The following is a 27,798-nucleotide window of genomic DNA, read 5'->3' as shown; positions in this document are numbered from 1 at the left end:
GTATTAACCAAGGGGCCACAAATGGTTTTCAATGAACCTGAGACTATGGTTCTGGTTCATGAACAGAGTGTGAATGGGACCACACACTGATGATCTATCAGAACTGTGGGTCACTGTCAGCACATCTTCTCTCACACCCTGTAAGTCCACTACCCGCTTCTCCCATCCAGGCATGGGGGCAGCCTGTGGCCAGGCAAGAGGAACAAAGAGTGTGGGACAAATTCCCCTCCAGTCTACTGGACACTATAAAAAAAAGTGAGATGTCCTCTAGGATATAAAACTCAGGAAGAGAAGAACAGAAGCCTGAAACACATCTACTCCAAGAGACACATTTGCTGAACAGAGGCACTTATGTTGGCAGTGACTGTGCCAGGAGGAGAGGCAGGGAAGCTGACACAGGGGGTAGGAAAGAATGGTGCCTCTGCTGGGTTTGGGGGTTTCTATGAGTCATCAGTTTAGTAAGAGAAGAGGCTGACAGACCCTCCCAATGCACCATCTGTGGGGCCTCAGGCAAGCCCTTCCCGTCACCACCTCCTTATCTGAAAATGGGTTAAGTCAACTGTTCTCAACCAAGAATAATTTTCCCCCACCTCTGGGGGGGGACACTGGATAATATCTGAGTATATTTTTGGTTGTCACAGCTAGGGCAGGGTGCTAAGCCTCTAGCAAGTAGAAGCCAGTGATGCTGCTGAGCACCCTACAATGCCCAGGATGCCCCCACCATAAAGAACTGATCCAGGCTTCAATGTCAGTAGTGCAGAAGGTGAGGAATCCCAGCCTCAGCAGCCCCTCTGCCCTCCCTCTGTGGGGCTCAACTGAGACAATGCCTGTGAGAATTCTGTGCACATCCAAGGCAATTATGTTCTACTGTGTGTGGTAAGAAAGTGACTGTCATATCATTTAAATGGCATTTAATTTCTTGTTGGGTGACAAGATGGAAACAGATGGAAAGTAGAGTAAAAACTCTGCTTCAGACCAAAAAAAGAGAAAGCTGGCCTGCCTTATAAACACTCCAAATTATAAGGGAAGGAAGGAAGGGAGGAAGGAGGGAGGGAGGGAGGGAGGGAAGGAAGGAAGGAGGGAAGGAGGGAGGGAGAGAGGGAAGGAAGGAAGGAAGGAAGGAAGGAGGGAGGGAAGGAAGGAAGGAGGGAGGGAGGGAAGGAGGGATGGGGAGGAAGGGAGGGGAGGAAGGAGGGAGGGAGGGAGGGAGGGAAGGGGGAGGGAGGGGAGGAAGGAGGGAGGGAGGGAAGGAGGGAAGGGGGAGGGAGGGAGGGGGGAAGGAGGGAGGGAGGGAAGGAAGGAGGGAGGGGGAAGGAGGGAGGGAAGAAAGGAGGGAAGGAAGGAAGGCAGGAAGGAAGCATGGAAGGAAGGAAGGTGGGAAGGAAGGAAGGAGGGAAGGAAGGAAGGAAGGAAGGAAGGAAGGAAGGAAGGAAGGAAGGAAGGAAGGAAATGCCTCCTTTTGCTTAAGTACATCAGACAACTTGAACTCTGTGTGAACAGAGTGAAATGGGCATAGAAAGGCTTTAAAAAGCTTGCAAGCACTCGGTGGATAATCACTGGTAATTAGAGCATTTTATAGAATCCATTAAAGAGGCTTTAAACAAAGCTGAAAATTATTTGTTGACCTTCACTCTGAAGGAGGCTAACGGTCGTGCTGACAACAGTAATGTGTCCAGCCTGGTTGGGGATTTTCTTTTAAAGAAATCCTCAGCCAGACTTGCAATATAATCCACAGCACACAGCGAACTATTAGAAGCAAAGAAAAGGAGAAAGTGAAGTTAAAGTTCAGACTGATGCTCGGGCTGACCATCCAGCCTTTAAGAAGAAAATCTGGCCATATTCTGATCAGGCAGCCCATCCTCCTTCCCAGGAGGACCCCGAAGGTACAACTCTGAATCCACAGGCCCAGAGTTGCGAATTTTTCTTCCTTGGCAGAGAAGTCCCAGGTGGGTGTGAACTCTGAAGAATCAGGTAGGGCCAGGTCTGCCATGGCTGGAGCAAGGCAAGGCCTAGCCCAGGAGGGAAGGGAGAGAGGCTTGTGTGAGAAACAAGGACACAGATCACCATTCTCCCAACGAAGCTTTCAAGGAAGGGACAATCAGCCAATATTTTGTCATGGACTCCGAATGGAACTCATGCTAGCCAGTTCCATCAGCTTCCTCTGAGCATCAGCATGAAGACCAAGCCCAGCCTGCTAGACTTGACTTTCCTATGTCCTTCCCACCTACCTACTCGCTCACCAGATCAAGCAATGGTTGTATATTTGAGCATTTTTCTAGGCCCTAGGAGCAAAATGGTAAAGAAAAAAACAAAAGCAGGAACAGATGCAGTGGCTCACACCTATAGTCTAAGTACTTTGGGAGGCCCAGGTGGGTGAATCATTTGGAGCCAGGAGTTGAAGTCCAGCTTGAGCAACAGAGTGAGACCCCCATCTCTACAAAAATTTAAAAGGTGGCCAGGTGTGATGATGCACACCCATGGTGCCAACTACTCTGGAGGCTGTGGCAGGAGGATTGCTTTAGCCCAGGTGGTGGTCAAGGTTGCAACAAGCTATGATCATGTCACTGCACTCCCGCCTGGGCAACAGAGTGAGACCCTGATATAAATAAATAAATAAATAAATAAAATTTTTTTTAAGTCCCTGCCTTCAAGGAATTCAGAGTCAGTTGAGAATAAAAAGACAAAAATCAAAGAATAATGCTAAAAAAATCAAATTAATTCAATGGCTGAGAGTTTGAACCTTTACGATGTATTGGGAACTGAAAATATGAGTAGGTGAATTACTATCAAAAACCATAATGAAAACAGAAAAGTAATATGAAATTTTTGCTGGAGGCATTGCTCATCAAATGCTGTAAAGGCAAGGCCACCTCTCTATGTTAAAAGGGATTAGGAAGGACCAGGTGTTAACAGCCCACTCCACTGAGATCATTGGAAAGGGGGCAGCTTGTCAATTCTGTGATGTGTTGTTATTTAATCCAAGGTTCTGTGCACCCTAACGTCATCTTCTGCTTTGCCATGACTATGAATATCAAGATTTGGAAACAATACCTTAAATGTGGGGTGGCAGGGGAGGTGAGGGTGTTGGAGAAGAGAGCACAAGCGAGCTTCAGGCCTTTCACAGAGAAAGAAGGCTGTTCAGGACCTAGGACAGCTCCAGTGCCCAATGTCTAGTTTCCCATCCTTCTCAGGCTGCTGCCAAGTAAGAGGAGGTACGGCTTCCTGCTCAAGTGCTTCCCACCATGAGGAATCAGTTACTTTTTCCATGGGAGTCTACTGATTCTTTCATGCCTCACTCCTTCCTGGCTCTGCTTCTTCATGGTTTCCACCCTATTCCCACTGCCAACTACTGACTCTCCACTACCCATCACTCAATTGTGCTGAGGGAGAATCTGATTGGTTCACTTAGTCCAAATGGAGTCTCACAGTTGGGCAGAGCTTGCACTCTGGGCCAATCCATTAGCTGCAAGCCATCCACAGAGGATTGCTGTGGGGCCACACAGACACCACTCAGCCAGCACTGAAGGAGGCAGCCAAGCCATGTGGGTTTCCACAGACAGGTACAGCCAGCAGTCCACCACTGAGTGCTCTTCCCAACACAGGGGTGCTGGGAGATGCAGGCCAATTTGGGGGTTTATGGGATCATTTCACATGGTTCACAGATAAGTTTTTAAAACTATAATCGTTATATTTGTATTTTAACTGACTTTGACAGTACAGTTTTAGCTGATATATTAAACTTATGTTTCTCTTTTAAATAAAGTTGTAACCATCAATTTAAAGAACATATTGATTTTGCTCTAAAATGTACATGGAAAGGCAAAGGAACTAGAATAGCTCAAGAAATTTTGAAAAGGAGAATAAAGTTGGAAGAATCACACTACCTGATTTTAAGACTTACTCTATGACAACAGTAATCCAGAGAGGGCCATATTGATGGAGAAAAACACCTAAATCAATAGAATAGAATAAAGATCTCAGAAATAGACCCAAAAAAATATGCTTGACCAATTATGACAAAGGTCCAATTTAATGGAGTAGGGATAATCTTTTCTACCAATGGTACTGGAGCAAATGGACTCTGTAGGCAAAAATGAAAGAAAGAAAAGAAAAACCTATTCTATACCTCATACCTTATACAAAAAGTAATTCAAAATGGATCATAGAATTAAATGTAAAACTATGAAACTTTTAGAGAAAAAAATTGGAGAAAAACTTTGAGACCTAAGTTCAAAGCAGAGTTCTTAGATATTGCACCAAAAATACCATCAATAAAAGAAAAAATTAACAAATTAGACTTTATTAAAATCAAAAACTGGCCAGGGTCAGTGGCTCATGCCTGTAATCCCAACAATTTGGGAGGCCAAGATGAGCAGATCATTTGAAGTCAGGAGTTCAAGACCAGCCTGGCCAACGTGGTGAAACCTCATCCCCACTAAAAATATAAAAAATTAGTTGGGCATGATGGTGCCTGCCCATAACCTCAGTTATTTGGGAGGCTGAGGCAGGAGAATTGCTTGAACCTGGGATGAGGAGATTGCAGTGAGCCAAGATTGCACCTCTGCACTCCAACCTGGATGACAAAGTGAGACTTCATCTCAAATAAATAAATAAATAAAATTTAAAACTATTGTTCTGCAAGAGACCCTGCACAAACCACATATCTGACAAGGGCCAAAATCTGGAATATTATAAAGAACTTCCAACTCAACAGTAAATAACAAAAGAAAAAGTAAAGCCATAAGATACCACTGCACATTTATCAAAATGGCTAAAATTTAAAATGACAATACCAAATGCTGACAAAGATGTGGAGACACTGGGTCACTCAGACATTGCTGGTGTGAATGTAATAGAGACAGTCACTCTGAAAAGTTTGGCAATTTCTATAGTTAAGTAAGACGTTGGCATTGGAGGAAACTTGGTGAAAGCTCCCTGAGACTTCTTTGTACTGTTTTTGCAAGTTCCTGTGGATCTATAATTATTGAAAAATAGGAAACTTCAAAAATAAAGAATATTAATTAAATAGTTGTATGGGTGATTTATAAATGCAGGGAAAAAATGTGATGGTGAAACAGACATGCCAAAGTTCTGTGGTTTACTGTTCCCATGGGGTGCAGGGCCCAGTCACAACCAGGAGCAGACTGTCTGGCCAGCCAAACCTTAGGCATCCAATGGATTTGATAGAAGCAAAACTCTACCTCTTCTCCAGCCCAGATATCTGGTCAAATTTAAAATCACAGTTGCCTCTGAGTTCAAATGAGCCAGCTTTCCAAATAGCCAGAGGACTTGTTAAACCCAACTGAAACTGAACTCAATGACACAGCAGATGTCTTTGTGATAAGGGCGATCTCCGAAAGAAATACCACATTTCATCGGCTCTAAGACACGCAATTGCAAGAAGCACCATTATTTTTTGTTCCTCTGTGAAAGAAAAGTACACTGCCAATTAAACCGTGACACAATGCATTCTTACCACTTAGAATTTTTAATTTTACTTATTGAAAGGGTTCTTTGAGACTTAATTAGACCGATTTTTATCACATATTACCATTGTGCATACATAAAAATGAAAATACAAGTGAAATAAATTGGTTGTTATTCCTCAAACTACTTTACACTGAGTCCAATTCTTCTGAATCACTGTTCAATTCAGACTCATCAACGTCTGGGGTTTTTCCACACTCTATCATCCTCTGTGCTTTCATCCATGAGCACTGATGATATGGCATTTCTTCAAAGAATCCATAAAAAGATTAAAAGTCATGAATGCCGGGCTTTGAACACACCTTAAAATTATATACAGTTTTTCTGCTTCAGGTCTCACTTCAGCAATGTTGGTAAACATATTTGACTTGCCACAGTCCTCCAGTCCGTCCTGCAACCATGACATTCATAGAAGTTAAAAGAGGGCTCCATTGTCCAATCTTGGATTTTTGTGTGTTAGTTATATATGTCTGCAGTCATTTGGTGTTCACACCTGAGCAGGTAATTTACCCATGTCATGGCCTAAATAACACAGTGTGGACTCTAAGAGCCATCCTGACTTCAGAAAAACAAACGTGAAAAAGTTAGGGTGGACTAAGTAGAGTAAACAGAAAAACAAAAACAAGAATGGAAATAAAAATTACTTTTATTTCAAATTTCCATCTTCGAGATAATGAAAAACAGTGAGTGGACTGTATTTATAAATGTAAATAAACATCCTTCAATAGGTAAATGATTAAATAAACTACAGTACACTCATACAGTAGAAATACTATTTAACAATAAAAAGAAAGGAACTATTGTTACACCCAGCAAATTCAATGAACCTCAAGTCCTAAGTGAAAAAATAACAGTCCCACATACTGTGTGATTTAGTGTATAACAGTCTCCAAATGACAAAATTACAGAGATGGAGAAACACTTCATTTATAAATTGTCATGTTATTTATTTATTTATTTGTTTGTTTATTTATTTATTTATTTTGAGACGGAGTTTCACTCTTGTTACCCAGGCTGGAGTGCAATAGCTGAATCTCAGCTCACCGCAACCTCCGCCTCCTGGGTTCAGGCAATTCTCCTGCCTCAGCCTCCCAGTTATATATGTCTGCAGCCTCCCAAGTAGCTGGGATTACAGGCACGTGCCACCATGCCCAGCTAATTTTTTGTATTTTTAGTAGAGACAGGGTTTCACCATGTTGACCTAGATGGTCTCGATCTCTTGAACTCGTGATCCACCCGCCTCGGTCTCCCAAAGTGCTGGGATTACAGGCTTGAGCCACCGCACCTGGCCTGTCATGTTATTCATAAATGTAAATAATACAATGTCAGATGGCAATAACTGGTATAAAAAAAAGGAAACAAAATTGAAAGTTGCTCTGGGGAAGTGGACAGAGAGGACTTTTCTGAGGAGGGGATTTGAGAACAGTTTGAAAAATAAGAGCATAGATCAAAGAAAAATCTAAAGGAAGATCCCCTGACTGTGTCCATCAGGACCAGTTAGTTCATGCTGCAGAACTAAGCCACTCCCAGTGTCAGTGGCCTAATACAATAAAGATTTGTTTCTACTTTATACTTCATGTACATAAGCAGGTAACTTCAAGACCCCAGATTAATGGAGAAGCCGCTGTCTGGAGAATCTCCAGTTGCCATGGCAAAGGAAAAGAAAAGGTGTAAATTCCACAGGGTTCCAAAAGCTGTTGCCCAGAAATGGCACGTGTCCCTCTGCCCACACTGCCTTAGTTACTAGGGAGACCTAACTTTGAGGGGGTGTGGGAATGGAGCATAATCTATTATGTGCTTGTGAGAAAAATCAAAAATATTTGTTGAATTACAGTAACGATGGCCTCACAGGCATAGCAGAGAACAAACAGGAGAGCGATGAGGTGCAAACAAGCACAGTGATCAAGGGACAGGGTGAGCAGGACTGAAGGACAGCAGAAGAGGAGACTAGTGGCAGGGGAAGAAGGCACCATAAAACATGAGGAGCCACTCAGCACCCTGAAAGTGAGGAACCCATCAGCACCATGGGAAGTGGGGACACCCATCCTAAAGCCTAGCCATGCCCCAGAAGCCACAGCTTCAGCTTACGACCTCAAATGCCTGCAGACAGAATTAAACAACTAATTGTATAATGAGGTGATTGAATTACACCTAATTTTCACAAATGCTTTTGTTGAACAAACACTGCAATGCCAAAATGTGGTTTTCAGTCATTTAATTTGTCTTCCAAAATGCTCCAAAAATGGTGTTAATCACAGTTTTAAGATAATATATTTAATGTGTCCCTAAATACATTACTGTGTCTCAGCATTAATACTGCAATTAAATATGTCAAGTAATTCGTACACATTTAACACCTGGTGCTTGGGATTTTGAAAATAATGCATTTCTGAAAGCAGGTAACCAGTGCATGAAGTCCAAAGGCCCTTAGTGATTTTCTCTGGGATAGCCAGAGAGGAAGGAGCCACAGTCTCAGAATTGTGGGTGGGTGCAGAAATGACACAGGCATTAAAATGAAGGGCTTAGGACATGACACAGGATCAGAGTAGGTCTATCTTGGACACAGCTGTGTCCCAGGGAACACACGGGCACTGCCAGGTCCCTCCACCCAGTGCTGATTGCTATAAATGCTCTGCTGGCACCACTCCCACCTGCCAGGAGCTTCTGCCAGGATGTGGCCATATTTGTGATGTTGCTGCAAACCAAAGGTTAAAAACTGCAGGTTGATGCTGGCTTTGCAACTTCCATTCCACACAAGAATCCCTGACCCTGTGTCAGCTCAACTTCTATGGAATTAAAGGAAACTCTTTCAGGTGAAGAAAGCTGATCCAGACTCCAGCTTTGATAACCCTATAAAGTTTGAGCCACCAAGAGAACTTAAAAAGGTTGGAGTTTAAAGTTGACCACCTCTTAGGACATAGAGATGTCAAGTAACATCTTGGCACTCGCTGTTCTCCATGCTGACCTCATTGGTGAACAGAAATAGAGACTGATCCCACAAAATGTAGTCAGAACGGCAAGGTATTTTTCACCCTGTATGCAGTGCTTCATTAATGCACTCAAAAAAAAAGATGTATTGGGAGCATATTAAAGGCATATTAGTGCATATAACAATAACATCTCAACAATCTGGATTTTGCCTGTCTTGGGATGAAAGTTTTGGCTTCTGTAAGAGACCTCAAATAACAGTGGCTTAAGCAAGATGAATGTTTATTTTTCTTAGGTATAATAGTCACAACACAGGCAGTCCAGAGGTGGGTGGTAGATCCACAAAGTCAAAAACACAGGCTCCTTCTAATTGGTTGTTCTTTTTTAGCAAATGCCCTAGCCTACATAGTCTATCAGCTTATTCCAGGAGGAACAAAGGGGTGGAAGGTGGGTGAGCCCTTTCCCTTTAAGGATGGGACACGAAAATTGCAAAATTCATTCCTGATCACAGCTCTTTGACCAGAATTTCATCATCAGGCCATCCCTAGCTGCAAGAGAAGGTAGAAAGGTTTTATTTCTGTTCCAGGTGACCATGTGTCCATCTAAAACCTGGAGGATTGGTTGCTATGAGACAGGAAAAAAAAAGATGTTGGGGGACAACTTGTAGCCTCTACCATGTTGTCTTACAGAAGTCTAGAGTCTGGTGGGGACGAAAACAATATGGCCAAATTCCAACATTTTACCCTAGAATGAGCCAAATATCAGGATGAAAGCTCAGAGGAGGGGGAGATTTTGGACAGAAATCAAGAGGGAGCTACAGTATCTACCGCAAAGAATCATGGCAGATGTAAACATGAACATGCGAGTGCAGCAACAGTTGGGTGTCAGAGGGTATCTTGGGCTCCAGGGTCTCAGGACAGAGCTGGTGTTCTGTCCACTAATTGATTTCTGGATAATGTGGAAGGCAGAATTCTAACCATGTCCCCTGGTTATTTGATTAAACTTTAATCTAGGTACTGCTGCAAAAGGACTTTGCAGATGGAATTAAAGTTACAGATCAGCTCACTTTAAGACAGGAAATACTCTCAAATATAAAGGTGGGGCTGAAGTAATCACATGAGCCCTTAAAAGCAGAAGAGAAAGGCAGGGCAATGAAGCAGCAGCAGAGGGCAGGAGATGAGGCGGTAGGTGAATGAAGAGAGACTCAAAGCATTAGAAGGACTTGACAGTCCATGCTGGCCTTGAAGGAGGCCATGAGCCAAGGAATGAGGCAGCCTCTAGACCCTGAGAAATGTCTTTGGCCCACAGGTAGTAAGAAAACAGGGACTTCAGTCCCCCAACCACATGAAACTTAATTCTGATGACAACCTGAATGAGCTTGGAAGTGAACTCTTCCCCAGGGCTTCCAGAAAGAAACACAGCCTACTGACTTTTTTTGAGAGAGGGTCTTGCCCTGTTGCCCAGAGTGCCATCTGGGTGCAGTACAGCCATCATGGATCGCTGCAGTCTCAAATTTTTGGGCTCAAGCAATCTTCCCCCCTCAGTCTCCCAAGTATTGGGTTGGCACAAAACTAACTGCAGTTTTGCCACCAAAAGCCATGGCAAAAACCACAATTAGTTTGGTGCCAACCTAATAACTGGGATCACAGGCATGCACCATCATGCCTGGATTTTTTTTTAATTTTGTGTAGAGATGGAGGCTCGTTATGTTGCCCAGGCTGGTCTTGAACCACTGGGCTCAAGTGATCTTTCCAACCTTGCCTCCAAAGTGCTGGGATTACCGGTATAAACTGCCACACCCAGCTCTGACAACTTCTTGATTTTAGCTTTGTAAGAGTCAATGCAGGGAACTGGCTGAGACATGTTGTGCCTGGACCTCTGACAAACAAACTGTGAGTTAATTTATGGGTGTTGCTTCAAGCTGCTAAATTTGTAGTAATTTTTTACAGCAATGATAGAACATGAGCCCAGTGATCTTGTGTGAGTCCCTTCTCTGTGGCTTATTTTCCTTATAGGTCAACAAGAAGAATAACAGTCATTTTTCCTTATAGCTACTGTGAGGCTGAAAGAGGACCACTGGGGCAGCTGGTGTGGAGGAACCAGTAATCAATGTTCCTGCTGCCATGCAGATGACTATTTTTTTCCATATTGGAGGGGAAGGCACTAGTGGAGGTGGGCACTTGTCATGCATGGTCTTCCTCAATCCTCACCACAACCCTCTAAGGCAGGTGCCTTTATTAGCCTCATTTATAAGAGAAACCTAAGGCACAAAGAGATTGAATGAATTCCCCAAGGTTGTATAGTTAGTAAGAAGCAAAGGTGAGATTCCACCCCAAGCCATGTGGCTCCAGGGCTCTGTGAGGAAGACTGCAGATGCTCCCATCCCAGATGAGGACAGAGAGGTTGGGAACAGAAGGGCCACACAGCCAGTCTATGGTGAGCCAAGCACAAGAGGACAGTGTCTTGGACCAAGACAATGATAAACACATGCCTTCTGGTTTGGTCTGTGGTGGGACCCCTGGGTTTCTCTTGTCCTTCTCAGGTTTCTGAGAGGTCCAGTGTCTCACTAGTAGCTTCTCAGAGTAGACTGAAAAGAAAGCCCACATTTTCCATCTGCTTAAAGGCCAAAAGAGAGAAAAGCAGATAAAGAAAGCCCCATGCAGCTGTTTTCCCTTCAGTCTCCTACTTCCTCATTTATTCAGCAATCATTGGCCTTCGTCTATGTGTCAGGCACTGTCCTTGGTGCTGGATGACAGTGCTGAGCAGGATGGCACAGTCCCCATATGGAAATACAGACAAGAGGCAAGAAAATGACTGAACAAGGACATAAGATCACTGTGGAGTGAGGGAGTGCTCTGGGCCTGGGTTAAGGCCTCTGAGGTAGGGAGTGGGGACAGGAAGGGAGCAGATCTGCTGGCTGCTACAGCCACTGCTCTCTGTCCACCATTCAACAAGATTCTGGGCATGATGGTCCACGTTAGAAGGTTCTGAGGCAGTCCTCAATGCCACTGAGAAGCCAGCAGGGAGCTGACCCAGAAACATGCCCAAGCCATCTGCTGAACCAAGGAGGAGCATCTGAGCTCTGATGTGTCCCTGTATCAGGGCCCAGAAGACCAGCAGCATGTGGGTCAAGCCCAGAAGGCATGTGCTTCATCATCTCAGTCCACAGCACTGGTGACCAGTGACCCACGCTTGATGGCAATGATGCACTCTTCTCTGAGAGGGAACAGCATGGAAGTTAAGCAGGGTCTAAAGGAGCAGGGGGACAGGGAGGCATGCACTCTCATTCTAGAGATCATCCTTGCAGCCGAGCTGCCTCCCCTCTCTGAGTGTCTGTTTCCAAGCTGGAAAATGACAGAATGTAGAGAGATGGGCTCTTGAGTCTCCAACTCCTGGACTCCAGCACATCCTTCTTCCTCACTTGGTCAACCAGTCTCTATCTGCTGCTTGTTGTGTAACCAGCCCTGTACTTATAACCCACAATCCATGCCTTCTGTTCCCTTTTCCTCCTTGGCAACTGTCAAATCGAGGCACACAAGTATAGCAACTGCCCAAAGTAACCGTAAGGAAGTCATGCAGGACCATAAGTTGAATAGGCCCTGACAGGTCAGTTGAGAAGCTTATAGCTGTGGTCAGCAGTGTAAGGGGCCACCATCAGGCCTTTGGTGCCTCAGCAGGGCAGAGCCTCAGCCCAGCTTGCTGTTGGCATGGCTCTCCCAGGTCAGCAAGGCTGGAGAAGCAGCCTTCAGCCCTGACTGGCTCACCTTCTTCCAGCTAAGGGGTGCTTGAGATGAAGTTGAAGGTTTGCAGAGGATTCAACTTAATTCACCAGTTTAGCGATTGAGTGATTACAAAAAAGTATAAAAAAGATAAGGAGCCCAATTGAAAAAAAAAAAATGGGCAAAGACATTTCCAGAAGACATGCCAGTGTCCAGGGAGCATATAAAGAGATATTTCACCTCTCTGACCATCAAAAGAAACACAGGTGAAAATGAGATGTCACTTTTTATCTACCAGACTGACAAGGAGGTGAGAAATTACCAAAGTTGGGCTTGGCACGGTTGCAGAGAACAGGCCTGCCCCCAGCCCTGTTGACAGGCATGTAAAAATACTAAAGTTTCCGGATACCAGCTTGGCAGTACGGACACAGTGATTAATCATCTAGAAAATTTTCCCCTGACAACATAATCAGACACATTCACAATAGGTATGTACAAGGCAGTTTACTGAAGTCAGACAATGGCCAACGAAAAACAAGAGAAAGTTAAACCTCCAATAAGAAGAAGCTTGAGCAACTAAACCATGGGACATCAGTGAAATGCAAGGCAGTCATTTAAAATGCCAATGGAATGCTATGTTTCTTTTTTCACTTACAAAGATGGCTCTATCATATTATTGTGCAGAAAGAATAGCAAGTTACAGAACAGCACAGGACAACATTCCCACTTACATGAAATTTCTCATACAATGGGCTATATGTGTGCTGTGCACAGTGAGACATCAGAGAAGAGGCATTCGGAACATTATCCCCATGTGGAGGGGACAGGAGCAATTTTCATTTTTATCTTTATGCTTTCCTGTGTGCTTTGAATTCTTTACAGTGACCGTGTATCATTTTTATAATGGAAAAAAGTACAATAAAAACAGTTTCCATTTTAAGAAGAAGAGATCAATTTAATGAGGCACAAAGGATCACAGCACTCTAAAGATCTGGCCATACCTGGATGGCTGGAGATAAATCAGTCTCAGGCCCTAGAGACAAGGGCCCTGCAAGGCCGTCCCTGCTAGGCCTGCGGGTGCCACTTCACACCTCCTGGGGCTGCGCCCATCACCCACTCATCCCCTTACTACCCTAAAAATGTGCCAAGGAGAAGGCCTCCTTGCTCTAGTCCAGGCCCCCGCTTAAGGACCCCAGTGCTCAGAAGGACACCTGCATGAGGCTGGGGTCTGTAGAGTGGAAGACACATAGGCAAGGACCACCATGGGGTGCAGGGCAGAGTAGGCAGCAAGAAATGCCTCGAAGCCAAGGCTTCTGGAGCCAGACACACTGGCATGCATCAGTGAGCAAGGAGATCTGTCTTCTCTCTGTCAAATGAGAAGTGATAATACCCACCTTATGGAGCGCTCCCAAGGACCCCTGAGCTGACAGACATGAAGGCTAGCACACCTGGACTCAGTGCAGGAGCTGACTATTAGTAGGAATCACTGCCTTTATTAGGAGTGTGGTTCCTGCTCTCCGAGGACAACAGGATGCTAGCTGGGGGAGAATGTGAAGTCCAGAAACACTGACTCAGGGCGTTGATGACCATGAGCTGTTTATAAACATATGAAAGGAAAGGGCAGAGAGGATGCCTTTTCCAACCCCAACCCAAGAAGCGGTCGCAAGATGGACGCTGGAAGGTGAGTGCTGGGAGTCCAGCATTTCCTTCAACCTTGCCCACAAAAGAATGTTTCAAGGGGAGATGGATTCAGAAACATCTCATATTTACTGAGTGCCTACCACGCACCACACACTTCCATGCCCGTCTACTCAGGTCTCAGGACCAGCTGTGATAAGAGGATTACCAGCCCTCCTTTCAGATCAGGAAACGGGGTCTCACAGAACTCAGCCACTGTCAAAGTCCCACTGGCAGAAAAAGTCAGGGCCCCAAGAGCCCCACACAGACGCTAGTTACTGAGTCCTGAAAGCAGAGACTGCCCCCAACTCCCAGACCTCCCACCTAAGAACTATTCAGAATATCCATTAAACACCAAAGGCACAGATGTGTCCATACCCATAATGAGTTTGGCCATTTTCCAGATTTGGGACTCAAATTTGGGTTAATCCCATTACCAGCAGCTTCCAACATCACCAGGAAAGAGTATCAGAGTCTGCATTTCCTACAAGCTCCCCACGGTGACGCTGCTGGGACCACTTAGAGGAGCAAGGTATTTAGGGTACACTAATCTGCAAGTCACAGAAGCAGCACTTCTGAATGATTAAAACAATAGTGACTTCATATTAGTTTACAATCCAAGAATTAGTTATATTATTCTATAATCCAAGTGTTAGCAGCAAGCTGTAAACACCTTGGTGGGTAAAGGGGAATTGACACCAGGGGAGAGAGACGGGGCTGTTCAAGAGCAAAGTGCTCTGGCACACATGGGGAATGTGGAACACCAGAACACTGGCTGCTGAAGAAACAGCATTTCCTAGAGAAATCCGTTACTTCCAGCATGGGTAATGATTAAAAGTAACCTCTAACCAAGTGGGTTTTGCCAGCCAGCGATGTGTGCGTAAGGGACACTCAATAACTCTTTGTTGATGAATTGATTTCCAAGTGTGGTTCCTGCCGAACTCGAACACATCAAGGCTCGTTTATAATTGGAAGCACCTCGTTGCACCCACCCGGTAAGCCCAAGTCCTTAAGAACAGTTTGCACTCGATCCTGCTCTCATGCCAGCCAGCCCGGCCTCAATTTAAGTTATCACTTCAAAATTGGTGAGGCCTGAATTAATGAGATTTTTACTGGACTCACAGCTTTAGATTAAAATCAATGTGGTACCCAAACACAAGTCAATGAAAAATGGTTGGGAAAAGCAGAAACTAACAAACGACTCTCTCATAATTTTATTTAAGAGACCAGCTAGGCCCTCCACCTTCTTTCCTGGGCTTTTCCCCAATTCCTTGACATAGCTGAGATTTCAAAATCTACAAAGCTAACACCTCCAACTCTGTCTTGGGAAAAAGACTGAACCCATTACTGTCAAACCCCAAGTCCTCCTCAACAGAGCATGTTAAACAAAAAGTACATGCATCGGGGCAGAGCCTCTCAGACTTCCGTGCGTACACAGAGTACCTGGGGATCTCACTAAGGAATAGGGGGTGGTGTTATAGATCTGGGGGGAAGCCTCAGAGTCTGTGTTTCCTACAAACTCCCCATGGTGACAATGCCAGCGCCACTTGGAGGAGCAAGGTATTTGGGGTGCATTGATCTGCAAGTCACAGAAGCCAGCACTTCTGAATGGCTGAAACAATAAGGACTCTATTATTTAATATACCAAGAGGTTCTACAGAAGAGTGGGGCCAGGAATGGCAAGTACGCAGGAGCCACAGTTCCTAGCAGTGACCCAGGTCCTTTCTATTAATATCTCCCTGATCTTGCATTCCTAGGGTGCAAGCTCTGTCCCCAGGCTGTCACAGTCACAAGATGGTTCATGTAGTCCTAATCACATCTAGTCCTAATAATGTCCAGCCAAATAAAAGAGACATCTCTCTTCTTTGAGCCTCTTTTTAAGGAAATTTTTTTCAGCAGCCTCCAGCAGGCATTATCTTGTGCCTCACTAGCCAGTCCTAAAATACTTGCTCACTCCAAATGGAGCCCTGGTCTAAGGAATGCAACTCCAGAACTGATCGGCTCCAATCATACTTGACCCCCTGCATGGGGACGTGATACTTATCCCAAAGACACTCCCAACGTGGAGGGTGGACACCTAAACCAACTAGAGGTTCCACCAGCAAAGATGAGGAGTGGCGGGTTGCCTCGGCCACTGCAGTAAGAGCCATTATAATCCACACTGAGCCTCTCAAAGGGGCCAGCCCCTTACGCAAGAGAGAGCTGAAGTTCAGAGAGGCGACCTGACAAGCAACCGTTTTCCAAGTACAAGCTCTGCATCCCCTTGTGTGACCTCCTCTGTGTTGAGGTGGTTAGCCCAGCAATAGACAGCAATGACCCTAGACATGCTGCACCCATGGAGGCGTCTGATCCCATTGCACAGCCTGCATCTGTAATCCCCGGACCCAGAGTTTAGGGTCAACAGAAGCCAGATCAACAGCTAATCATGCTTGTGAAGCCCAAATGATCTCAGAACTTGGATTGCTAATCCTGAGACACATGGTGAACTGGGTACACGAAAACAAACCCTACGTGGCACTGGAGGATGTTGCCAAGGGACAAAAGGGGTGATAGTTTTATTCAGAATCAGAATCTGGACCCAGCTGTGTTTCCAGCCAGCCTATGGTAACACGAGGCTAGATGAGGCCACCAACACAGCCACCATTTTTCTTTGGCAGTGGGGCATGAGGAATGACCATGGAGGCGAGAGTTAGAGAACACAAACAGGCAGCCCAGTGTCCTCCTCCCGCTGAGGACCTAGGGAAAAGAAACAGCCATAGGAGGAGAGTTTATGTTTGCCAAATGGCTGGAGGATAACCTGATACTGCCACCAACACAGATTATTTTGCATAGGAGGCCACCCCTCTCCTTGCTCCCCACACCTGAACCAACAACCCTGACCTTCGCGGAGAATGGTAAAGGCTCTCCTGGCAGGAGGAAGACCTGTGTTGCCTGCTCCCTATGCCCTGGCTAAGCTAGTTTGAAGCCAAAACTTTAATATCCTTTTAAGTGGCACTCACTTCAAATATGCTTCACAGAGCGTCTTAATCTGGTTTATGTTCTGTGAATGAGATGCCTGATTGGAGCCCAGAAACGCTGCTGTAAAGCAAATGCCCCGATTAGACATTCATCAGAAAGCAAAATGATCCCTTAGCAGGTGTGTGGACTGGCCTGGAAGAACACCCATACTCCTGGAAATTAACGGGTAGCCCACTCCCCTCACCTGCACACCACTCTCCTTGAGCCTTCTTCCTCCTTGCCCTGCTTGTCAAATACAGACAAGGCTGCTGACTTTATCTATACTCCTACCCTTCCCCATTTGGGGGTCTGCAATGACTCCCAGCACTGCTGTCTGCTGGCTCCTCTTTCCTGTCAGGGTTGGTGGCCTCCTTAGACTTCTGAGCACAACCCCACCTCATCACAGCAGGCCACGCACAGAGACTACACGAAAACAAAGGCCTGGAGAAAGCCTCCACCCCCGACAGAACTTCTCTGCTGGGGTTGTTCTGGTGAGACAGGATGTTCCCATCTGAAATGTGCCACTGAATATGCAAGTGGGTATTTGCCCATCATTTATTTGCTATGCATAAGATTTCCACGCACAGCTGATGATTTTCTCTCATAAACAGATGCCCCAAACTTCCTCTCTCTATCCCTTAAACCCAACATCTGGGCCATCTGTGTGGAGCACCATTCTGTGGGGGCAGCCACGTGGGGGTGGAAATGAGATGCAGTCGAGGGAGCAGAGCTTTAGCTCAAGAATGGCCAGAAACTTCCCAGGGACCTTGGGCAGATCATCAAACCTCCCTGGGGCTCCATTTCCTCCATGACAAAGTAAAAAAAAAAAAAAAAAATATATATATATATATATATATATATATATATATATATATATATATATATATATATATGCTAGTGTTGCCCCTCCTGCCTGCCCAGCCAGGCTGCTGGGAAGAGGAAATAGAAAACGCAACAGCTTTGAAAATTAGAAACTGTGACCTCCAATTGTACCATACAGAAAATGACACAGGGCATCTGAAAATGAAACACCAAGCCTCTTGAGGGAGACTCTGGATCCAGTTGGACCTCCTTGATGAGTCTGAAGAGTAGAGGCAGAGTGACACGATCATAGCAAAAAGAATAAGCCATTTATTACAAGCTCATTGCAGGTTGAACACTGCGCTAAGTGCTTTTCATGCATTAGCTCACTGAGTTCTCACCACCCTCTGAGGCTGACATTAGTGAGATCCTCATCTTACAGAAAGAGTTTACAGCTGGCTTGCAGAATGTCACACAGCTAGTAAACAGTGTCACTAGGACTTGTATCCAGGTCTGTCTGACTCCGGGGCCTGAGAGCTTACCCACTAGACTAAACTAAAATCCTAATGGCACATCTGACTGAGCAGCCCCCTTCCCTCTCTGGACCTCAGCTTCCCTCCTAGCTGATGGAGAGGATGAGTAAGGGACTCGACGCTGTTTAGACCCCTTCCAGCTTAAGCAAACTCTAATTCTTGGAATGAAGCTTGGCTGAGAGCAAATTGCGAACTCTTAAAGGAAGCACTTAGTGACAGTGGCTCATGCTGCTTGCTCCCTAGCTGTGCGGCTTTTCTCCTGCTGTGGAGATGGGCCATGAAGAGAGAAGAGCTTCCTGTTGATCACTTTATAGCTCCCCATTCTGTTGAGGCTTCTAACAGACCCTCAACTGCATGGAGGCAAGTTGTTGTTTTGCTGGGAGACATAAAGCTTCTTTAGGCTAATTTCTCCCTCCACCCGTTTCTTCCTATTCTTTGTAGTCTTTTGCCTTACCAGACTCAGATTTGCAAAACTGTTGTCAAGGCAACACTAGGTTTCTCTCTTTGCACTCTAATGTCTCAATGGGGGTATCCATGGCAACAAGAATACCTTGTGCTTTCAAAGTCAGTGACCTTCCAAAGCTTCCTGGGATGTGTGGAGTTAAATTATGTTTAGACAACTTTTTACCACAGCCACCAATTTAGTACCCAATAAGCCTGACTGATGACATCTGTAACAGTTAGCTTTTGCTGTGTAACAATAACCCCAGAAGTTAATGGCTTAATCTGATAAGCATTTACCATTGCTGTAGAGGCCAGCTGAGTGGTTCTTCTGGTCTCAGCTGGGCTCACTCATGCTCACCTGACTGAGCTCCATCACGTGTTTGGGGGGCATCTGGCTGTAGGCTGGATCAAGAGGGTCTCATCCAGGACAATCAGGCTCTCCACCCAATTTCCATTCTTCACTAAGCTATGCCAGGCTTTTCCACACAGAAGTAGTAAGCTGCTGAGGCAGGGACAAGGGAGGGAGAGTATGAGTGGACAGAAGCCACAAGGGCACTTGAGGGCTTGGGACAAGCTCAGCATCACTTCCACCATATTCCATTGGCCAAAGCAAGCCCCAAGCCAGCAAGGCTGGATTCAAGGGGTAAAGAAGCAGACCGTACTTCTTGATGGGGGTGGGACGGATGGCTGAAAAGTCACATTATGAAGAGAATGAGAGGAGGGATGGAGAATTGTGGCCATTTTTACAAATAATGTATCACATCACTCCTCCACATTTGTTGTGGAAACATTCAGGCACTACATACATGTGAACGGAGCCTCAACAGCCAAGAAGCAATCTTAGCAGAGACGGGATGGAACCCTCAGAGTTCTCAAACTTCTCCCTGCTCCATCCAGAAAGTGCTCCTCCTCCTCGGGCCCAGGCAAGTATGAGCTACAGCAAGGCTTCCATCTGTGCATGTTGGTCAGTCCATCTGAACCTCACAGGCTGAGAATAACATGGGTCCCCAGGGGAAAAGAGAGTTGCTGTCACCAGAAAAAGGGACATTGAGTGCTAGACTGCAAAAAACAACAGATGACTATGCAGTCCTCCCCCAGCCACCACTTACCGAGAAGCAAGAATCCACCATGCGCCAGCAGTCACTTCTTTAGCATGAGAAATCGAGTGATTTCTCACCAGGTAAAACCTCTTGCAACTGTGAACCCCTGGAAAATTTCGGGATTTAATCAAAACTATTTTTAAAAACAAAAGCTAGAACTTTCAGGTGTCCTGACCCTAGATCAGGAAGGCAGGAGCTGCTTTCTACTTTGTTGCAGAAGCCTGCTTCTTTCCTGAGGCTGGTGAAGGAAGCTGTGCTCCGGAATGGTGAAAGGTGAAGGGTCACGGCCCCTGGGAATTACCACAGTGACCCTCAAATGTGTCCTCACCACATGCCAGGAGCTGCTCTCACTTAACCAATTAGCTTTCTGTTCCCCAAGATCCTTTTGGTGGTGACAGAACTCAACCCAGACTGGCTTGTTGTCAAGAGGAATTTAAGAACTTGAGAAAGTGAGCTCAGGCTTAAATAGGCTCATTCCAATGTGGCCAGATCAGGGTTTCAGAGACGTCGGCACCCTCTGACCCTCTGATCAGCAGCAATATTGTTCCAGATACCTTCATTCCTAGAATGTCTTGGCCCCATCACAGAGACCCAGCATCTACAGTTTTGCCCAGGATCTAGTGGACTCTCAGAAAACAAACTAGGGAATGACTAGTTGTGAAAAAGTAATGTCTTGTGCATAACACCTTCTTGGACAACATGGCATTTCCATTTGGGAACTTGAAAACCATTCTGTGTCCACTTGGCTTCAGCAGGAAAAGACCCAGAAAGGACTGAGCCAGAGCCTGAGATCTCCTCTCCCTAGTGTTCCCCTTGAGCCAAGTAGAAGGTTCTCAGAGGAAGATCTGCCTGCTCCTATACAGGTCTGCACCGTCACCCACTGTCCCACTCCTTGCTCTCTGTGCGTCAGCTAAGTAAGTTATTCCCCACCATTTGGCCTTCAAAGAGCGGAACCACGAGTGTTTCAGAGGAAGCCATGCAATCCACTATGAACGCTTCCATCTCCAGGTGCTGTGGCTCCCTCTCCAATCCCCCAGTGATTCATCCACTTTAAAATTCCCGCTTTCCTCCCACTTCTTGAAATGTAAGGAGCACTGTGTCACCACATAATCAATTCCCTAATCCCCAGTTTGAAAACTCATTTTTTTTAAAGGTGGTTGTCTTAAACAAAAGCAAAAAAGAATATCACAGTATGAAGTTATGACAGGCCACACATGGTGATGATAGATGAGACGTTCTGCACACTTTTTTAAAATGAGTTTTTAAGGTAACTTGCAAAATGCATCCGGGGCAGTGATGATTAATTTACATAATCTCACTCATGTGTGACAAACAGCATTAGAAATCACCCAGAATGACCCGTGCACAGCTTCCCTTGTTATCCAAGACTTAATAAGAGAAATCCTCATCTGATCTTTATTAGCAAAGAAGCTTTTTATGAAATATACTTCAGATCAGCTTCAAATTCAGTGGCTACAAAGTCAACAGGAAAGCAGTATGTCAAAATTGATTCATCGCCTGCACTTTCATCACTTGCAGATGATTTTCTAATTCACAAGCATGTTGATTTTCCATGACAATGCTCCACGTTTGTCCACATTTAATATAAAAAAATTGAACTGACAGAAGAAAAGGAGGCCCGGGCACCTTGTAGGTCAGGGAGTGTGATATTGGCTATTTCAGTAAATAATTGCTTTTAATCTAGTTTAAAGCTCTGTGGCCCCATGGGCTTCGCTGGCTTCTTCTTGTTTGTTCTGTGATACGGGTATACTTCACATCTTATAATACATTTGTGAAGTGTCCACAATTGGGAATTAAATCACTGTTGTAGTGCAGTCAAGATATTTAGTTTCCACGCTGAAGCTCCCCTAGGATGGGGACCTGCGTCGTTGCCAGCCACATCCCCAGCATTGTGTTTCCAACAGAGCAGGTTGCAGCCAATAACTGCCAAATCAGCGAAATCTTCCTTGAAAGGCTCCTTTGGCATTTTAATGAGGAGTCTGTGGATTGATAAATTTGTGTAATCCCGAATTCTCCACACTGAGCTTTCCCAAAATATCCCCGAGAATGGGAAGCCATTTTCTCAAATCATGGGGAGAAAGCCAGGGTCAGGCTAGGAGACAAACCCTCAGCACATCAAAGAGGAGCAACCATTTGGTTACCTTCTCCAGGTTTCTGAACCCACCATTCTCTCTATATGAATGTATTACATTTGGATAACTGTTGAAAGGTACCTCTTGTGGCGACAGGGCTAGGATCTGGGTAGGGTGGGTAGGAACCTCTCCACCTGCTCCTCTCATCAGTCACATCACAGGCATTTTTGTGTGTGCTCTTTTCTCATTTTACTCAATGTTCTCTCTACTGAATAGGGATCCAAAATCCCACACTCAGCAATGTAATGATTTTCAAAACAGCTTTCCTCCAATTTTCCTTTCATCTATCACTGCTATCTTCCCCAACAAAGAAAGCTGGCAATTCAGCCTCAAGAAGGCGCGATGTCATTGTTCTCTGTCTGGGAAGAACAGGAAGCTTCTTGCTGGTCTCACAGAGTTGCTGTGAGGACACCCTCCATGCAGATTTCATCTGGACATCAACTCAGAAATTTTTGTGCCACATTCAGGCACAATATCCACTGAAGATATTAAGGAAGAAAACATAATCTCTTGATGGAAAGTAGAAATGAAACCTAAAGGTGGCCCAGAGCTGTGAGTGTTCATGGGCATTTATCAGCAGGTTCAAGGGTGACCATGCCTCAGGTGCAGAAGGTGTTCTGATGCTTTCAGAACCCTTCGTTTCATCTGAAGCTGCACAGCTTAAATTCCCAGCCTTTCTTACAAAAAGTGAGGGGCAGGAATTTGGAGGGGGAAAGGGCTTTTGAGTATCTGTCCCAGTAACAAAATATTTTGGCTCCCTTCCGGTAGCCATATCCCCTCCAAAAACAGCTCAAAACAGATCACTTCTGCAATACAGGAGTGGAAGTCATTCCATTTATGGACATACAGAGTCAAGAAACAAGGGTCTCCTTGAAGCATGAGGGTCAGTCCTTTGGTACAGACTCTCCAGGACATCTCGGCCATTTATTAGGCAGAATTTGATACCTGCCACTCAGCAGGGTGGACCTGAGAAGACCCACACACCCCCAGTCAGGGCAACAGCTACTTCCAGAAGTCACCCAAGCCCACTTCCACTTCTCCTTCCCACAAGTAAATTAACTGAAAAGATTAAAGGCACATTATCTCTACTCCTAACCACAAAGACTTGGGGTTTTATGGGTTGTCAAGGCAACAATAGCAGTTTTCTCTCTGACTCTTTAATGCTGAGACTTATGTTTCCATAGCTACAAGAAAGCCCTAGTTCTTCAAGGTAACATAAACTGGCTCTCAAAACTTTCAGGGATAAGATTGTGGCCACTGGCCAAAAACCATGAACACAGGCATTGAAGGCCCCTGTGGCTACCTGCTCACTATCACCTTGGAGCTGGAGTCTGCACCCCTTCCTGTTCTTGAAGTCTCATTCATACTTAGGAGTGTCGCCTTTAGTTAGTTAGGCCACTCCAGAAATTTGCAAGTTTAGGAAGTTATAATGCACCCAGGAACTGGAGCTCAATCAAACCACCAGGCTGAATTTGTTAGAACCACTGCTGCCAAAGCCACAAAGAACTCTGCCAAGTCAAAGTCACCCATTAAGGGCCAGGCACAGCAATGAATGACACAGGGTCAGGGCCCTTGGAGAAATGGAATTATCTGGAGCACCTGAGACGACATTCCCGGGACTTCCACTCCCAACCAGCCCAAGCTCTGTAACATCAATTTCTAAAACCCAGGAGTTCATTTTTTCTCAGGATTAACTCTCGCAGAACTAACTTTCCAGACATTTTACAACTGGACTCACAGCATTTTGTTTAGGCCAATTGATTAATAAGTCATTTCTCTACAACTTGTAAGGCCTTGTTAGCTTTTCTTGATATTTTACGAGGTCAGGAGCATTCTAGCAAATAGTTCAAGATTGTTACTCTAGAGTAATAGAAACAAAATCACATGTATGTGTGTACAAGTGTAAGTATGATATATGTGTGAGTATGAGTATGGTGTGTATGTACATGTATGTGAGTACATGCATGGTGAGTATATGTACATGTGTGTATACATGCATATGTGGTATATGAGTACATGTATGGTCTGCATGTGTACATGAGTATATGCATGGTGTGTATGTATTTACGTGGGTGACAGTACATGTGTGATGAGGCTGTGTGAGAGTATATGTATGTATATGTATGGTATGTGTTCATGTGTAAATATATGCATGGTGTGTATGTGTACATGGGTGAGAGCATTTGTATGGTGTGTGTGCATGTGCATGAGAGTACACGTATGATGTGTATACGTGAGTATATGCATGGTGTGCAGTGTACATGTGTGGGAGTACATGTATGGTATGTATTGTGTATATGAGTACATGTATGATGCGTGTGAGTACATACATGGTGTATATGTGTACACATGTGAGAGTACAGGCATGGTGTGTGTGTACATGTGCATGAGAGTACATGTGTGGTGTGTATGTGCACACATGGAGTGAGGGTAAGAGAGAATTCACCTAATGCATCAATAATACTGACAGACAAAAAAGGAATGGCCAAGCTGAGAACCCCAGACAGAAGAGCAGCAGTAGGGGCTTGCAGCCCGGCTATGAAGCTCTTCCTAGTCATCAATGACAACAGCTGTGGCCTCCCTTTGGAACCTGAGGAAGGCACTAAGCAGGTGCTGAAGGGAACACAAAGACAGGAACCCCATCTCTGTGAGTTTTCTAGGTCTCCTATAACAAAGTTCCACAAACTGGGCAGCTGAAACAGTAGAAACACATCATTTAAAGGCCTCCAGACCAAGGCCTCCAAAATCTAGGCATTGGCAGGGTCAGTTCCTTCTGAGGACTGTGAGGGAAGGATTCACTCCAAGCCTCTCTTTGTGGCTGTGGACAGCCGCCTTCCTGTTCACATGGATTTTCCTTGTACACCTAAGTGGGTCCAAACCTCCCCGCCTCGCATTGACGGCAGTCGTATGGATCAGGACCCACCCGACTCCAGGACAATCTGAACTTAGCTCATTTGCAGTGGTCTCATTTCCAAATAAAGGCACATTCTAAAGTACTGGGGGTTAGGGCTTCAACATATGAAGTTGTGGGACGTAATGCAACCCGTGACACCAACCTTGGCATTGCAGACTAAGAGATGACACCTACGTTCATTGTCCTTGACAACAAGCACTATCCTATGTCCATTCTCAGAGAAACAACCAAGGCTAAGGAATATCTCTAATATCACACAAGCAGTAAGCAGCAGGCTCAGGCGTCAAACCCAGGACAGCTGGATTCGAAAGTTGAATTCAGGGCACAAAAAGCCAGCTGATGGCACCACGCTCTAATGCATACACGCTACTGTGATGCAAGGACCAGGATCTTCCTGGAACTTCAGAGCAGGGAGATTCTTTCTGAGGAGGGCAGTCAAGGAAGGCTTCATTTCAGGGAGGCGGTGACATCTGGGCCAAGTCTTGGAGCAAAGTAAACAAACATTTCTGTGTACCAAAACCTGCAAAAAATGAACTATAAAAATGAGCCACAAATTATCTAATTACAAAACACTATTTTAGTTTATTTTATTATCCTAATAATAAAATAATAAAATTTAATAAAACCTATTAAGGAAATAATAGGTGCGTATGCCAAAGTTGAGAAAGCAATAGAATAAATTCCCACATACCTACCACTCAGCTTCAGTGATTTTTTCTTAATATTTTGCCAGTCTCATTTAACTACCCACTTTTTTCTGGACTGCTCTATAGTAAATCCCAGACAGACAGTATATTATTTTTTTTTAGCACATTGAAATATCATTTTATCGTGACCTAAATTTTTGAAAACCAGAAGATCAAATCAATTATTATGCTCCAGCCAAACTACCTAATGTTTTCTTTTTCTTTTTCTTTTTCTTTTTTTTGAGACAGGGTCTTGCTTGTCACCCAGGCTGCAGTGTAGTGGCACAATCACCGTTTACTGCAGCATTGGCCTCCTGGGCTCAAGTGGTGTTACTGCCTCAGCCTCCTGAGTAGCTGGAACTACAGGCAAGCACCACCACACTCAGCTAATTTTTAAAATATTTTTTAGAAGCAGGGTCTTGCCGGTTGCCCAGGCTGGTCTCAAACTCTGGCTTTAAGTGATCCTTCCACCTCAGCCTCCCAAAGTGCTGAGATTACAGACATAAGCCACTGTCCCAATGTTTTTTTTACATTTTTTCAAGTTACTTTACTTCAAATTCTTGATGTTGAGTTTCATCTCACTGACTTCAGGCTTTTAAAACACATGGAATACTTGAGACCAATGGATGGTTCTTTGAGTCAAATCAAAAAGCAGAGCTAAAGTAGACTGAAATTATTCAAATACATTCAAACTATACAGATCCCTTATAAATTACTGGCATCAAGATAGGAAGGAAAGGATACAAGAAGTAAAATGTATCACTCATCACAGGTCATCAAAATTATTGGTATAGAGTTTATCCTAACATAGAGCAGCTTTCTTGACCTGCTCCATAAAATTGCCAGCAAGAAAGAAAAGTACAATAAGAAGGTTCACAGCTGAATTGGCTTGGTATCATAATTCCCTATTCCAGTATTCTCAGAAGGATCCCTGATGCATGCAGAAACTGTAGTCACATCTGAATGGTTCAATCTTGATTCATTCTGAACTCTGTTAAGCCCAGCACTTTCTCATTCTTAAAGGTAAGCCAAAAAAGCAATCTTCATAACAAATCTACCTTTGTCTATTTGAGCATATGTATTAAGCAAGACAATCTAAATCTCCAATTACAAAACCAAGAAGAAAGGTAACTGTTCTTGTCCTTGTGGAACAAACATGAAGATTTGGATGGGCCATGAACAGTCTGGCTGGGAGCTTTGAAGCATTAAGTCTTGTAAAGTTGTCCAAGAGACCCAGAGCCCATCTCAAAAGTCCAGTCCTGCTGCAGCCACTGTCTTTCACAAGACAAAGTCCAAAAAAGCTAATTAGTACCTAGCCCCAGCCTTGTGCCACACAAGAACAAATCTCTCCCTGGGCCCTGCACAGGTCAGGCCAGAAGAGCAAGGGTGACTCAGGACACTCCGAATCTAACAAAATTAAGATCTTCGCACAGTGTTTTAACAGAACCTTGACCTTGTTCCCACTGCTGGGCTCACTAAAGTCAGCTCACCTGTGTTTCTGTGGCCTCTGCATCTGTTTTCTGAGAAGCTAAGAGGACTTCACATGCCTGTTTCCTTCATGGTATCTCAGCATTTGTGATTATCAGAGGATGCAGCGGGAAAAACCCAGCAAGATTCAGAAGCTTTTCCATAGGCTTAAAGAGGTGGGCCCTGCAGCCAGTCCAAGTTTTTCTCTAGGACTCCTGGGCAATGGATCATAGGAGCCCAGCTGCTCTATGAAACGGCCATCCCTGGGACACTTGTGAGCAGCCACAACATGGTAGAAGGGCTGGTTGGTGCAGCCACCCAGGGCAAGGCAGATGTTTAAGTGGCCCCCATGGTAGGCCTTGCAGAGGAGAGTAGTGAGGTAGACCATGCCGCGGCTGGCGCATGGCTCCTCGGAGCATCCTGCTACCTCCAAGGACCAGCTCTACCAGCCTTGGCGGGGTAGAGAACTGACACAGAAGGCAGCTGCAGGTGGATACTGGGCTGCACCGCCCGGCCATCCAAGCCCAAAAGCCTTGACCAGATAATGTATTATTTTAATGCTCATTACTGTTAGATTACATCTCTATCAATTGAAGATACTTTTTACATAACCACAATGCAGCTATCACACCTAACAAAATCAGCAAGAATATTATCTAACATCCAGGAAAATAAACATTTTTCTAATTGTCTCAAAAGTTTCTTTTTATACTTAATTTCCTCAAATCAAGACACAGACATGGTCCACATATTGCATTTGATTGGATATGTCTCTTACTTTTGTTTTTTTTTTAATCTAGAGAGCTCTCCTTCCCCACCTTAGGTAACTTGTCCTGTAGAAAGTTTCACATTCTGAATTTGGCTGGTTGCTTCCTTGTGGTGCCATTTCACT

General features: G+C 44.8%; 1 pseudogene; it reads right to left on the bottom strand.

The window, feature by feature from the left end:
• Positions 1-3: 3 nt before the first annotated feature.
• Positions 4-27,294, bottom strand: LOC144582804 (small ribosomal subunit protein bS16m pseudogene; annotated as a pseudogene).
• Positions 27,295-27,798: the final 504 nt, after the last annotated feature.

This window comes from Callithrix jacchus, chromosome 5, assembly GCF_049354715.1.
Source record: "Callithrix jacchus isolate 240 chromosome 5, calJac240_pri, whole genome shotgun sequence".
Taxonomy (NCBI): domain Eukaryota; kingdom Metazoa; phylum Chordata; class Mammalia; order Primates; family Cebidae; genus Callithrix; species Callithrix jacchus.
This window is presented reverse-complemented; position numbering and strand designations above follow the sequence as displayed.